Source organism: Littorina saxatilis, linkage group LG2 (assembly GCF_037325665.1).
Source record: "Littorina saxatilis isolate snail1 linkage group LG2, US_GU_Lsax_2.0, whole genome shotgun sequence".
NCBI classification, from domain to species: domain Eukaryota; kingdom Metazoa; phylum Mollusca; class Gastropoda; order Littorinimorpha; family Littorinidae; genus Littorina; species Littorina saxatilis.
Window position 1 is genome coordinate 68,876,726 of NC_090246.1, and position 14,494 is coordinate 68,891,219.

Consider the following 14,494-nt stretch of genomic DNA (forward strand, 5'->3'; position numbering starts at 1 on the left):
TCCAATGGACGCAACCACTCCACTGCGAATAAAATGTGGTCTGCAGTACGACTTTGCCGAAACAAACATGCACATAAAGTCTCTTCTTGTGGGATAATTCTGTTTTGTGTTTTTTTGAACATCAATAAAGACAAGAAAATGCTGAAAATTACACCACACCTAGTACCTGTATTATTCAAAGGACTCAAATGGTTATCGATTGCCCTAACCGCTGAATAAATCTTCGACATTCGCCAACGCAGTTAAAGGTAAGTTGACAGTGGAGGCCGGATCAACGGGGACCGAAATAATTTATTTTATATGGTTAACTGATCAAAATACAAGAAGGGTAGGTTGTTGGAACGTTTGTTATTGACAAAACAATACATTCACAGATATTTCGACCCAACGGTTCTTTAAGTGAACAGACAAACAAATATTCATCCAAAAAGTATCTTAATAGTTCTATCAGTTTACGTCCACTCGTCAGGAAGCCAAGCGAATGAATGATTGTATGATGAAATGAATGACGTAGAATCTTGTTTTTTGATTCTGAATTTTGGAACGTTGGAAGTCTCTTTGTTTTTGGATTTGGTTAACTGATCGACACGTTGCTGTTAACAATGTATATCTTAATTGATTTTAACTGATATATCCTAATTTGTTTAGATTGTTTGATGCAGCAACTTGCTTGATGGAGAGTGTAACATTAACTACAACACTATCCCTATATAGTGCCTGATCCAGATACTGACTAGGCGGACAGTGTAACTTTAACTGCAGCACTGTCTCTATAGAGAGGCATTGTTTTTTAACCAGCAACTGGCGAGTGTAACTTTCATTGCAGCATTATCCATATAGAGTGCTTGATCCAGCAATTGGTTAGGCGTAGAGTGTAACTTTTATGATAGCACTATATCTAAAGTTATGTAGCGTGCTTGATCCAGCAACTGGCCTGATTGAGAGTGTAACTTTTATTGCAGCACTATCCATATAGCGTGCTGGATCCAGACACTGGCTAGGCGGACAGTGTAACTTTAACTGCAACACTATCACTTTAGAGTGGATTTGGGTTTAGCCCGAAGGATGCAAGTGCACGACCAGCAACTGACTTGATGGAGTCTGTAATTTCAAGTGCAGCTCTATCCCAATAGAGTGGAATTAGGTTTAACCCGAGGGCTGCAAGTGCATGACCAGCAACAGAACTGGCTTGATGGAAAGTGTAACTTTAACTACAGCTCTATCGCTATAGAGGGCTGCAAGTGCCGGATCCAGCAACTGGCTTCGTCGCAGTCCCACTATGAACCGTCAGCCGTTATCAGGTGTATGAGGAAACGATAGGCTGTTATCGATACGACAAGATTTGTTATACCTGCTGGCCTGGCCCCCCCCCGGGTAGGAGTTATCGTAATTGGGGCAATGTGGCTGCGTGACTAAGTGTCCTGTGTGCGTCGACACAGCCTCACAGGCTTGTGTTTTTGTGTTGAAGGGACTTGCATGTCGACAAAAACTGGGTGTGTATTACTTTTATTTTGAACTTGTTTCTTGCTTGAAGAGTATTGTGCTTTATTCAGACGGAAGGGGGGTAGACAGAGAAACAGACAGACAACCAGACACCAAACATACGGAAACCAACGTGCGCGCGCTCGCACAAACGCTTGCACACACACACACACACACACACACACACACACACACACACACACACACACACACACACACACACACACACACACACACACACACACACAAGCTGCGCGTATTTTCATAGATCAGTGGGCGTCGGGGAAGTGAAACTATATAATTATGAATAAAGTTCGTATACCTAGATCATTTCGAGTATGAATCAACTGATTATGAACATGAACATATTCGGGAAATTTGATACGAGTGTTGTCTACAAACTGTAATATGAAAAACACAACAGTTGTATAATGACTGTGCGCACTGCATCTTGCATAAATATATAGCGCGTGAACTTTGCATTCATACACATGTGTCGATCACACATTTCTGTGACATAGGTTAGGTTGCAGGGGCTGTTTGAATGAAGTTACTATTTTGCTATTTCAATATTGTTAGCAAGGGCTAACTTTGTTTGACGAAGCTGATAGTATTACGTGTTCTTTGATGAAACGAGTCAGACCATTCCGTAAGATCGATCTTAGCTGCTGGTGAAATGGTCTTCGCTAATGGACGCCCATTGCTTTCAGACACAGAAGTGTAAGAAGGAACAAAGAGAATCTGAGATGATGTTTACATACCCATGAATAGAAGTTTCTTGACTGTGATGTATCGGTTGAATAAACAGTTTCAGTGCAGAAGTTTTTGCTTTGGAAAACGAACTACAAAACGAACAAACAAACTCGAAACAGATAGACTGCTAACGGTCCAAAATCATGAATCGAAAGACAAGAACGGTAAGTTATTGGAACGTTTCATCATAGACAAAAATAAACATTTACTAGTACTTCAACTTAGTGGCTAAAAAATATACGTGCAGACTGCTTTGACTGGTTTGCTTGTGGCTTGATTGTTCGGCAGGTTGAAGAATGAGCTGAACACTTTTAGTCTTCACAATTTTTAACACGGAAACCTGCTTTGTGATTATTACGTTTCTTTAGTCTGAGCTTCTGTCAGCGAACTTGTTCTTGCTTTCATGCGATTGCAACAAATTCAACAGGATTCCGTTCTGAGCCATTATACTCCTTTCAGTTAACTTGCAAGGGTCAAGTCCCAAGAAATGTGTTACTGTATTATCATTCTATGACTCAGATCCTGCTTAATTCTTTCGTGTGTACGTGTGTGTGTGTGTGTGTATGTGCGTTTGTGTGTGTGTGTGTACGTGCGTGTGTGTGTGTGTATGTGTGTGTGTGTCCGTGCGTGTGTGTGTGTGTGTGTGTGTGTGCGTGCGTGTATGTGTGTGTGTGCATGTGTGTGTGTGTGTGAGTGTTTTAAGCTTGTATCGTAAGGATTAAATTGTACCAAACAAGACTGGAAATGCATTGTTTCAGAAGGGCCTCTTCAGGTAAAGATACCTAAGGATCCTTGTAAACACCACCGGTAATGTTGAGGAAGATCCATGCCGCACTGTGAAGAATGAAGATGAAAGACTCAATTCAATTCCTCAAGTGGGTTCTCTTCTTCTTTGCTTTGCCTCCCTGTCATGGTAGGTAAACATCCCTAAACAGATAAGACTGCTTAAATTCTAAAATGCAGAATAAAAAACCCAAGAATAATAAGTTACTGAAACGTTTAACACGCACACACGCGAGCATGCACGCATGCACGCGCACAAACACACACACACACACACACACACACACACACACACACACACACACACACAATCAGATACTCTTGCGTGTGTACAGATACATAGCGAGAGAGAGAGAGAGAGAGAGAGAGAGAGAGAGAGAGAGAGAGAGAGAGAGAGAGAGAGAGAGAGATAGAGAGAGAGAGAAATTTAAGAGACAGACAGAGAGAGAGAGAGAGAGAGAGAGAGAGAGAGAGAGAGAGAGAGAGAGAGAGAGAGAGAGAGAGAGAGAGAGAGAGAGAGACAGAGAGAGAGAGAGAGAGAGAGAGAGAGAGCTTATTGCACGTAATACTGGGCTTAACTGCAATTCACAAGTTACTCCCCTTTAATTTAGTTTAGTGGCTAGAAGCGCTGACCAACAAGTGTTCAGATATTTTTCTAATTTTCGTTTCTAGATAGTAAAATATGTGCTGAAAACGGTCAGCTATCGCACCATCAAGAAATCGGTTCCCTAGTACCCCTTTAAGGCTCTGGAACCACCCCGGGTGGCAATATCGGGTCGCAACAAAGAGTGTTCCCCATAGCCGGAAAGAGCCTCAACCGTGAAAGATAGAAAGAAAGGTATTGAACAAAAAAGACGCACAACACCAATGTGAACCATTTGTGTTATAATACTTATATTAAAATATTGATGACCATGGAATAAATGGGTTATTTTTAGATTTCTGACAAAAAATCGCGAAAAACATGACAAATTGTCTTTTTTATAGCCTAAACTATGAAAGATGTAAAGACAAGTATTGAACACAAAAGATAGCAATGAATAATGGCAACAACATTTGCTCTCATTGCTGTACAAAATTGTTGATTGTTTTCTAATACTTCTCCGTTTTTGTGGATTTCATAAAGCATACCAATTAAACGGCAGTCCAGGTAACTCGTCCGAATTTTTGCGGCTAAGAGCCTCAACATTTGAAGATAGAAAGACTATCATTGAACAAAAACTATGGTAAACACTAATGTTAATAACTTTTGATCTCACACTGATATTGAAATATTGATGACCATGCAATTAATGGGCTATTTTCAGATTTGTGGGTACAAAATCGCCCAAAACATGACAAATTGTCTTTTTTCTAGCCTAAACAATGAAAGATTTAAAGACAAGTATTGAATATAAAAGATTGAACGGGATAATAGGAACAACATGTGTACTCATTGTTGTACAAAATTGTTGATTGTTCTTGAATATTTTCCGTTTTTGTGGATTTCACAAAGCGTACCGATTAATCGGCAACCCGTGTCAATAATCCGAATTATTTCATGTTGCGCCAAAACGATTGAAAATGGATGGAATATTAGTGTTTGAAGACAAAAGGCGCACATTGTCATGTTAAGCATATCTTGTTACACCGTATACACATCAAAATCGTGATAGCTCTTGGTTTGAATGTTACAATGTTTGATTTTGTGCAAGTTACACACATTGATACTGACAAAATGTAATGATATTCCAGGACAATATTATATCCAGCGCGCTCTTTGGGTCCCCAAAACACTGTACATGGTGAGTCCCATTGTGGTGCCAAAGTAGAAAATAATTATATTCACTTTAGCGATAGTCCGCAGTGGACGACATCAAATGACACAGACTGTAATGATAACTCAAAACTCGTCATCGCTTTCAGCAAACGCGTCAAAGTCAACCTCCTCATCTTCTTCCTCGTCTTCCTCGTCATCCTCTTCTTCACAACCACCATCTGCCAGAAGATCGATCAGCGACACAGGTAGGATGGGCTTGAGGCACCACACGGGTTCCAGGACACCGTCTGCATTTTTTGTCCATCCCTGCCCCTGGTCGTAGGGTTTGGGCCTCTCCAGAATGCCTTCATGAGCACGCTTGTACAGGGCAACGCGGTGGTTTACTCGCTGAATGTGCGGCATCAGAGCAGATTGGCAGGGAGGCATGCGGGCTAGATCGACCTTACACTTGGACGTGAGTTTCTCGTTGTCTCCCACCATCTTGCGGAGTAGCTTTCCACGAACGACATCAACTGATTTCTCACGACTGTAATTGTACATCAGGCACGTAAACTCTTCCAACTGCTTCACCACCCGAAGTTTGACATCCCAGTCGTCACCAAGCTGCCTGAATGCCGTGTGAAACTTGGGATTTTTCTCAATTTTCTTAAGGGCCCCACCTTCACCTTTCCTTTGAATGCACTGGTGCAGTCCTCTCCGCTGTACACATAGAACCCAAGAAGAGTGGCACAGTAGTCATGCCCCAGGGACTCTGCAAGCTCAGAGAGGTTGATCAGTTGCCGATGTTTTCCTGATCCCGTATCCAGGTATACAGTCAACTTGATGGCTTCAGCGTGGTAGAGAAGAATGACAAAGATGTCCGTGTCCGGGGTTCTGACCACAGCGTTCTTGTATCCCAGCGCTGCGGCATGATGGAGGTACAGCACCACCCATCATGACTTTGTCCAAGTCCAATGGTTCGTCTTGTTGCTGTGACTTGACGAGAAGTAGAAACGCGAGGTCGGTTTGCACCTGGTACTGGAGGGCCTTTCCTTGTGGGGATGTGAGCGTGACCTTCTTGCTGCAAGCCTCCATTGTCTTAAGTTTCTGCCTCTTTATAGTGTCAAAGAAGCTTCCTGGCTCTCCACTTTGAAGGCGGGTGATGAAGTCAGTTTTGGCGACCATGCCTTTAGCTTCCGCCTGAAGCAAGTCCTGTTCGACGTCCATGCGGACAGGGGCACCAGACGCCAAGGAGTAGAGCCTGTCTTTGTCTGAGATGGAAAACGGGTTCGTGAAGTTCTTGACAGCAGTGATGACTCTCTGAACAGCCTCCTCGCTTTTCTTGATTTCGGCCTTCTCCAGTTCGCGATGTCTCCCCACCTTTGGACAGTCTGGATCGTCGAGGAGGTTCACCATCTCCAAGGTCTTTTCTTAGACTGGGATGTCAAACTTCGGGTGGTGAAGCAGTTGGAAGAGTTTACGTGCCTGATGTACAATTACAGTCGTGAGAAATCAGTTGATGTCGTTCGTGGAAAGCTACTCCGCAAGATGGTGGGAGACAACGGGAAACTCATGTCCAAGTGTAAGGTCGATCTAGCCCGCATGCCTCCCTGCCAATCTGCTCTGATGCCGCACATTCAGCGAGAAAACCACCGCGTTGCCCTGTACAAGCGTGCTCATGAAGGCATTCTGGAGAGGCCCAAACCCTACGACCAGGGGCAGGGATGGACAAAAAATGCAGACGGTGTCCTGGAACCCGTGTGGTGCCTCAAGCCCATCCTACCTGTGTCGCTGATCGATCTTCTGGCAGATGGTGGTTGTGAAGAAGAGGATGACGAGGAAGACGAGGAAGAAGATGAGGAGGTTGACTTTGACGCGTTTGTTGAAAGCGATGACGAGTTTTGAGTTATCATTACAGTCTGTGTCATTTGATGTCGTCCACTGCGGACTATCGCTAAAGTGAATATAATTATTTTCTACTTTGGCACCACAATGGGACTCACCATGTACAGTGTTTTGGGGACCCAAAGAGCGCGCTGGATATATTGTCCTGGAATATCATTACATTTTGTCAGTATCAATGTGTGTAACTTGCACAAAATCAAACATTGTAACATTCAAACCTAGAGCTATCACGATTTTGATGTGTATACGGTGTAACAAGATATGCTTAACATGACAATGTGCGCCTTTTGTCTTCAAACACTAATATTCCATCCATTTTCAATCGTTTTGGCGCAGCATGAAATAATTCGGATGATTGACACGGGTTGCCGATTAATCGGTACGCTTTGTGAAATCCACAAAAACAAAAAATATTCAAGAACAATCAACAATTTTGTACAACAATGAGTGCAAATGTTGTTGCTATTATTCCGTGCAATCTTTTATATTCAATACTTGTCTTTAAATCTTTCATAGTTTAGGCTAGAAAAAAGACAATTTGTCATGTTTTGGGCGATTTTGTACCCACAAATCTGAAAATAGCCCATTAATTGCATGGTCATCAATATTTCAATATCAGTGTGAGATCAAAAGTTATTAACATTAGTGTTTACCATAGTTTTTGTTCAATGATAGTCTTTCTATCTTCAAATGTTGAGGCTCTTAGCCGCAAAAATTCGGACGAGTTACCTGGACTGCCGTTTAATTGGTATGCTTTGTGAAATCCACAAAAACGAAAAAGTATTAAAAACAATCAACAATTTTGTACAACAATGAGAGCAAATGTTGTTGCCATTATCCATTGCTATCTTTTGTGTTCAATACTTGTCTTTAAATCGTTCATAGTTTAGGCTATAAAAAAGACAATTTGTCATGTTTTTCGCGATTTTTTGTCAGAAATCTAAAAATAACCCATTTATTCCATGGTCATCAATATTTTAATATAAGTATGAAAACACAAATGGTTCACATTGGTGTTGTGCGTCTTTTTTGTTCAATACCTTTCTTTCTATCTTTCACGGTTGAGGCTCTTTCCGGCTATGGGGAACACTCTTTGTTGCGACCCGATATTGCCACCCGGGGTGGTTCCAGAGCCTTAAAAGGGTACTAGGGAACCGATTTCTTGATGGTGCGATAGCTGACCGTTTTCAGCACATATTTTACTATCTAGAAACGACAATTAGAAAAATATCTGAACACTTGTTGGTCAGCGCTTCTAGCAACCGTACTAATTGATTCCCGTGAGCTAGTGCACACTGTTTACAGCAACCTCTCGTAATTCGATATTTGTTGTTGATGTGAGGAATTTACACTTACAACCTTTTGGACACACACTGTTTCATGTATTACCCTTTTGTCTCACTTTTTCTTTCGAGATTTCTTTTTATCGAGGAGACGCTAATTCATAAATGTGCATCTGATGCATCAATGTAATTTGTTTTATTGGAGTGGGAGGGGTGTGTTGAAATGGTTTGTTGGAGGGAAGAAGGAAGGGACAGGGAAGGGTGGGGTGCTTGCAGATGGAGGTAGGGTAGGCTTGGATATTCCTAGATCAGGAAGTAATATTGACACTGAATAGAATTTATGTTTAAAAAAGTGTTTATTTCAAAACGATCTGTTCAAAGACAGTGTGTGAGTTTGCGTATGAAAGTTTGAGCTTCAGTGGAACTGTTCGAAACAGGATAATTATGTCCAAGCTGCTATGTTGTCTCTTTTTGTTATTGTTGTATTCTTGCACTACGCCTTCTATCCCTAACAAAAGCAGGCCTGTGTATGTTACAGCGCAGGGAGTTAATCGAACGATGTCAGCGCCGCAATACACCACCATGCACTATGTTCTCATGGCCGCCAGCGTCTTGCTGCTTGTCTCCCTTGTACTGGGAATTCTCGTACTGGTGAGGAAGGACATTGGAAGACGCGCAAAAGGCCCCAGACGACAAGTAATCAAGGTGCAGCCGAGACAGAGAGAACCCAGCGTGGCCGACAGCGATCTTGTGGTGGAAGATTTAGTGGACGGGCAGTTCACTACCATTGTTTCTTCCAAAAGGACATCGGTAGCAAAATAAATGAGAGTGTTGTTCATTGGCTGATTTCACTGAAAGCAATAGGAGTTTTTTTTTTTATAAAGTTTATTATTTAAAACAATAATGTATGTTTTGTTATTGCCATGCCAGATGTTGACTTTTGTCTGACAGGACACACTTGCAGTTGGCTCAGAAACGCCGGACTTTCGGCTTAATTCATTTGTGAATGCGTTCATACATGCATCAATAGACTCTACGCCGGACATTCAAAGAAACCAGTCTAATGTGTTACTGAGAATGCTTTACTTTTACCCGAATTTGTTAAGGAAGATACGAGTGTGTCAGCTTGTTTGAAGGTGCAGGGTTAAAGTGTTGGTTTGTTTACTCGTCCAACGTATATGGAAATATGTTCTTGCTGACAATTCATATCAGAATTATAAAAGAAGAACACACGTCTTGCAATCGTTGTATACTAATTGTCAGTCCTTGGCAAACTTGGTGTTGTTGAGGAGATTGTTCAGCCTCAAAAACGTATTGTCTGGATACCTGCACGACATTGGACATGAAGGTATTGTGTGAATAACGTACATTATTAGGATGTTCTTCGTTGCGAGAAAAGCCACGACGTTGTTGTGCTTTTCAGATCATATCTGTTCATTTGTCTTTGAAGAAACACAACACTCTAGATAATGGTTACAAGAGGCGACATTCTATCTAGACAAGTTCCTCCCAAAGCGGCGTATGGCTGCCTAAATGGCGGGGTAAAAACGGTCATACACGTAAAATTCCACTCGTGCAAAAACACGAGTGTACGTGAGAGTTTCAGCCCACGAACGCAGAAGAAGAAGAAGAAGAAGAATCTAGTATTTTGTTATTGTTACAGATGGCTATTTTCAGTTTATATCGCGACATTTTGCTCTGACAAAACACGACATCGTGACTGGAGGAACTCAAACTTTTTTTTTTTTCTCTTTTTTTTTTTAACAGTTGTGTCATCATTTTCCCATTTTTTAATCTTTTTTTTAAAGTTTTAATTCAAACATGTAGTAAACCTGGAGTAATATGTCATACATTTCTATCCCGTAAATAACAGTCTCTAAATATTATTATTTCAAACACTCAATTTAAACTTACACTTGTTTTATACCAGGCCCCTGAGGGTTAAGTCCCTTTGAAAAATAAATAATATTTCAAAGGGCGTCCCATATCTAAATTTACTTATACACATTTTTCCAATCAAGATTAAATGGGTAAGATACTTAAACATATCATGTGTCAAACCTTTCTTATCTCGCACACAAATCAGCACATCTGTTGCTTGTAAAATAATTGCTATGTTATATCGATCGTAAAACAATGTTTCAACATACTTCCACAAATGGTGAATTTTACTGCAATAGAAAAAGAAATGTTCAATATAATCAACTTGTTCAATACAATATGGACATTTATCATTATTTGCGAGTCCCAATTTTAAGAGAAGAATATTGGTTAGGTATATATTGTGTAATATCTTCCACTGTAATTCTTTTAGTCTGGTTTCAAACGTTGTCTCGATAAATCAAACCATTACATTCTCATTGTCATATTGAGTTGCTCTAACACCCTTGGCACGATGCTTTCTAGGAAAAATGACGTTGTCCTTATGAGAGACATACAAATGCCCTGCGTCACGACATTTTAAGATAAACATTTAAAAACATGAATTCCTCAGATGGTTGTCAATACCGTGATGAGACATACTGGATTTACAAGTCACGAACTAAATGATGTCAGTGTTCTTCTGGTGATAGTCAGTTGCTGGTAAATGTGTCAAATCTTGAAGCTGCTGTTTTACTATGTCACCGACGTAGTGCAGAAAGCGGGACATCGCGCGCACCTGTGTGTGTGTGTGTGTGTGTGTGTGTGTGTGTGTGTGTGTGTGTGTGTGTGTGTGTGTGTATGTGTACCCCCGTTTCCACAGGTTTGGTTGCCTAAATCACCATAAGGCAACCATCCACACGTGGATGGCAACCTAAACTCTGGATGGCAACCTAATTGTGTGGATGGTCGCTTCATTTAACACCGTTAAATTGACTTTTTTGACGGAAAGAATGTCATAACAATGTTCAAAATGACATTCTTTCCGTCCTCTATAGGCGACGAAATAGGTCAAATTTTGTGCATTTTTTAGTGCAAAATTCTTCGATGCCGGAGCGAGTACTGCACCCAGTGCTGTTGTAGTGCAAGTGCACTAGAAAGGCACTACACCCAGTGCCGCCTCTTAGGTAACCATCCACACTTTAGGTGTGTGTGTAGGCGTGCGTGCGTGCGCGCATGTGCGTGCTTGCGTTTTTGTGTGTGTGTGTCACTCTGTGTGTGTGTTTGTGTGTGTGTGGGTGTGTGTGTGTATGTATATATATATATATATATATATATATATGTGTGTGTGTGTGTGTGTGTGTGTGTGTGTGTGTGTGTGTGTGTGTGTGTGTGTGTGTGTGTGTGTCTGCCTGTCGGTGCTTGTTGGCGCCTCTGTCTATGTCGATGAACGATTAATATTTGCTGACTTCAGAAGAAATCGCGCACATTTATGTGTAATGTGAACCTGCTGTTTACCTGGCTTTCACACTATTCCGAACACGATTCGGATTGCACGCCATGAAACATGAAGCTGCAAATGTACAGAAGACAGTAAATAAAACCATTACGGAAATTAACCAATCACCCCCCCCCCCCCTCTCTCTCTCTCTCTTTCTCTCTCTTTCACTCACTCTCTCACCCAATCCTTGCCTCCCTCCACCCGCTCTCTCCGTACCTCCCCCCCCTCTGCTTTCTCGATCCCTTTCACTCTCTCGTTAACATCCGCTGCCTCCTTTGTACTTTAAAAAGAAAGAACACAGCAGCGTGACATTTAAGCAGTCAATAAACACAGTTATCACGCAAGGAACAGGTCGGAGAAACCGCTTCTCCTGTAACAGAGAGATACTTGCAAGACAAGTTAAACAGAAAGGACCAAGACTGTTCAAATTCTCTAAGGACTAGTCGTATTGATTTTGCCAGACAGATCGATTTGTAGGATCGAAGTGACCAACATGGACCTTCGCAGAGGGACGTGACAAATCCACTGAATGACGTCCCATGTCTGACTGGTGAGATACTTAAAGTATCATTTTCGTTAGTCGCTGAAATATATTTCAAATAGATTAAATTCGTAACTCATTGTTGTGTTGCAAATACATTTTAATCGGTAACGTTTTCTTGCGCGCGTGCGCACGCACGCGTACACACACACACACACACACGAACGCTTGTATGTACACACGCACACTCGTACGCACGCACACACACTCACACGCATGCATGCACACACATACGCACGCACACACACGCACGCACGCATACACACAAACGCACGTACACAAACACGCGCGCGAGAAGCTGTAGATATTTTTATTCATTTATACATACAAGATAATTATATGCTCATAAAATATCACCCTATCTCTCTCTGTCTCTGTCTGTCTGTCTGTCTGTCTGTCTCTCTCTCTCTCTCTCTGTCTCTCTCTCTCTCTCGCTCACTCTCCCTTTTTCTCTCAAAGAAAAAGAGAGAAACAGAAACAGTAGGAGGGAAGGAAAAACAAAAACTCACGAACAACTAAACACAAAAACAAGATAGAAAAGAACAACAAAGAGAGATGATGCACAATCGAACGAAACAACAAGACCAGAATCAAAGAGAGGAAATAAATGTCTGGCAGAAAGAAATCTAATTGCTCTTATCCCATCCACCCGCTGCGGTAGACATAAACAGAATCCGCGTCGGTCTAATCGACAGCCGATGCTACAGTGACGGATTACAGGGACAGATCAAAGACGCTTGCTTCATCCTGTCCAGATCTTTCTCCTCTGCCTCTGCCTCGCTACCGCCCCATCGATCACATTACAACCAGAAATTCCTCCTTCGTCCCTCCCTTTCTTCTTCTTATCCCTGCTCCAAGTGACTCCTCCTCCTCCACAACCCCCCCCCCCCCATTCCCCGGTAGTTATACATCTTTCCTGTTTCTTTACTTTTTTGTATTCCCCTTTCCCTAACTTGTTCTTTCCTTTTCACTTTCACTTTTCCATTTCGTTTCCCTCATTTTTGCATTTCCTGTTCATTAACTTTTCCATCCCGCATCCCTTTTTTTCATTCCCAATCCCTTCATGTTTCTATTCCCGGCCTTTCCTCTCACTTTTCACATCCCTTTCACCATTTCCTTCTCTCCTATTCCATTCCAGTTCGCCTGGCGTTTCTATTCCTCTTCCTCTGATGATTCCATTCCCTTTCCCTTCACTTTCCCATATCCCTTCCTCCTCATTTGTCATTCCCATTCCCTCACTTTTTAGTCACCTTTCTTCTCTTCGTCTCTTCTTTTTTCCATTTTCAATCCATTTGCTTCTATCACGAAGTGGCACACAATCCGACATCTTTCCTTCTCTTGATACTTCTGCTGCAAATACTTTCGTAAAAGATACCTGAACTCCTTCCCGTGTATGTTTTCATGTAAATCGCCAAAAACTGTCCATGCAGATTTTTCATAAACTCGGACACAAACCAAACCTCAAAAAGCCTGGCTGTCTCCTGTGCGCAGTGAGACTTCTTTTCCTGAATTGATTTAGCGAGAAACACTTTCGTCAGCACACAAGAAAGTTAGTCAAATGATTCTTTACAGCCCGTGGGCTTTTTTTTTGGAGCTAGTCCACTTATCAAGACAGATGGCAGCCAAGATTTCTCCAATGAAAGAACCCTTATCCGAGATGAAGCCTTTTCGTCTATGGTCATTCTTCATACGTTGGCAGGGATGATTACACCAGCTTTTTCTCCGAGGTTCTTCGTGATCCCTTGCTCGTTCGGCTTCTGAAGCAGACATGTAAGAATGATCACCACTATTCTTTGTTTTACTCTGTCTTTCTGTGAAGGATGCGGCGATGAAAGAAGATTATCTTGATGAATACCTTTTGTGATCACCAGCTCAAGCTATTGGAAGTCTATTGCGTAGCTTGGGCTTTTGAGGTCGTAATTTGGTCAAAACGACACAAGTAGATAAAAGAAATACTGACTCCTCTTTGGACTGACCGCTTTTTACACACGGGCAGTTGTACTCTTACAGACAGAGAAACCCACACACACACACCACACACACACACAGCGTTTCTTCGTTTTTCCTTTCCTGGAACCCCCGCCCCTTCCCATCTCGATCGTCACTCTTTTTCAGTACACCATCCTCCTCCTTCCTTCTAAATTCAGATACCGTTCAAAAGAACCGAAAAGTCAAGGGACCAGGGCATAGTTCACCTCTTCCAAACACACAAAGGATGAAAGCAGTTTGATCTAGCAACGCTTATTATGTTGAATGTCTTCATCCCCTACAAATCGGTAGCAACATCTCAATGGCCAAAGTGGCCTTCTTCTTTGATCGTTTGTCGATTTTTGAAAAGACCACTTAAAATCTAAAAAATTGTCGGTAAGTGGTCAAAGAGAAATAAAGATCAATGAATGGTTGAAGAATTTACAATAAAAAGGTAGCTGATTTTGGTTGTGGCCTGAGGATGACATGATGTTTTTTTGCATCGATTCGGTGAACGGTGTTGATCTTAACTCTTCAAACACTAAAAAGGAGGTAAAATTATAAATGAGGTACAGAAAGAAATAACGATAAAAAGCAAGGATTTGCCAGCATCGTCGTCATTTATGTACCCCAGTTTTCTTCTGTGTAACCTTGAACAAAACCAGTTTTGTTGAAGGACA

General features: G+C 41.7%; 1 long non-coding RNA gene across 1 annotated transcript; it reads left to right on the plus strand.

Annotated features, from left to right (window-relative positions):
• The first annotated feature begins 1,370 nt into the window (after positions 1 to 1,370).
• On the plus strand, positions 1,371 to 10,424 carry LOC138956554 (uncharacterized). The gene is made up of 3 exons (XR_011452697.1): positions 1,371 to 1,493; positions 2,994 to 3,148; positions 8,483 to 10,424. It is a non-coding gene; the product is annotated as an uncharacterized lncRNA (long non-coding RNA).
• The last annotated feature ends 4,070 nt before the right edge of the window (positions 10,425 to 14,494 follow it).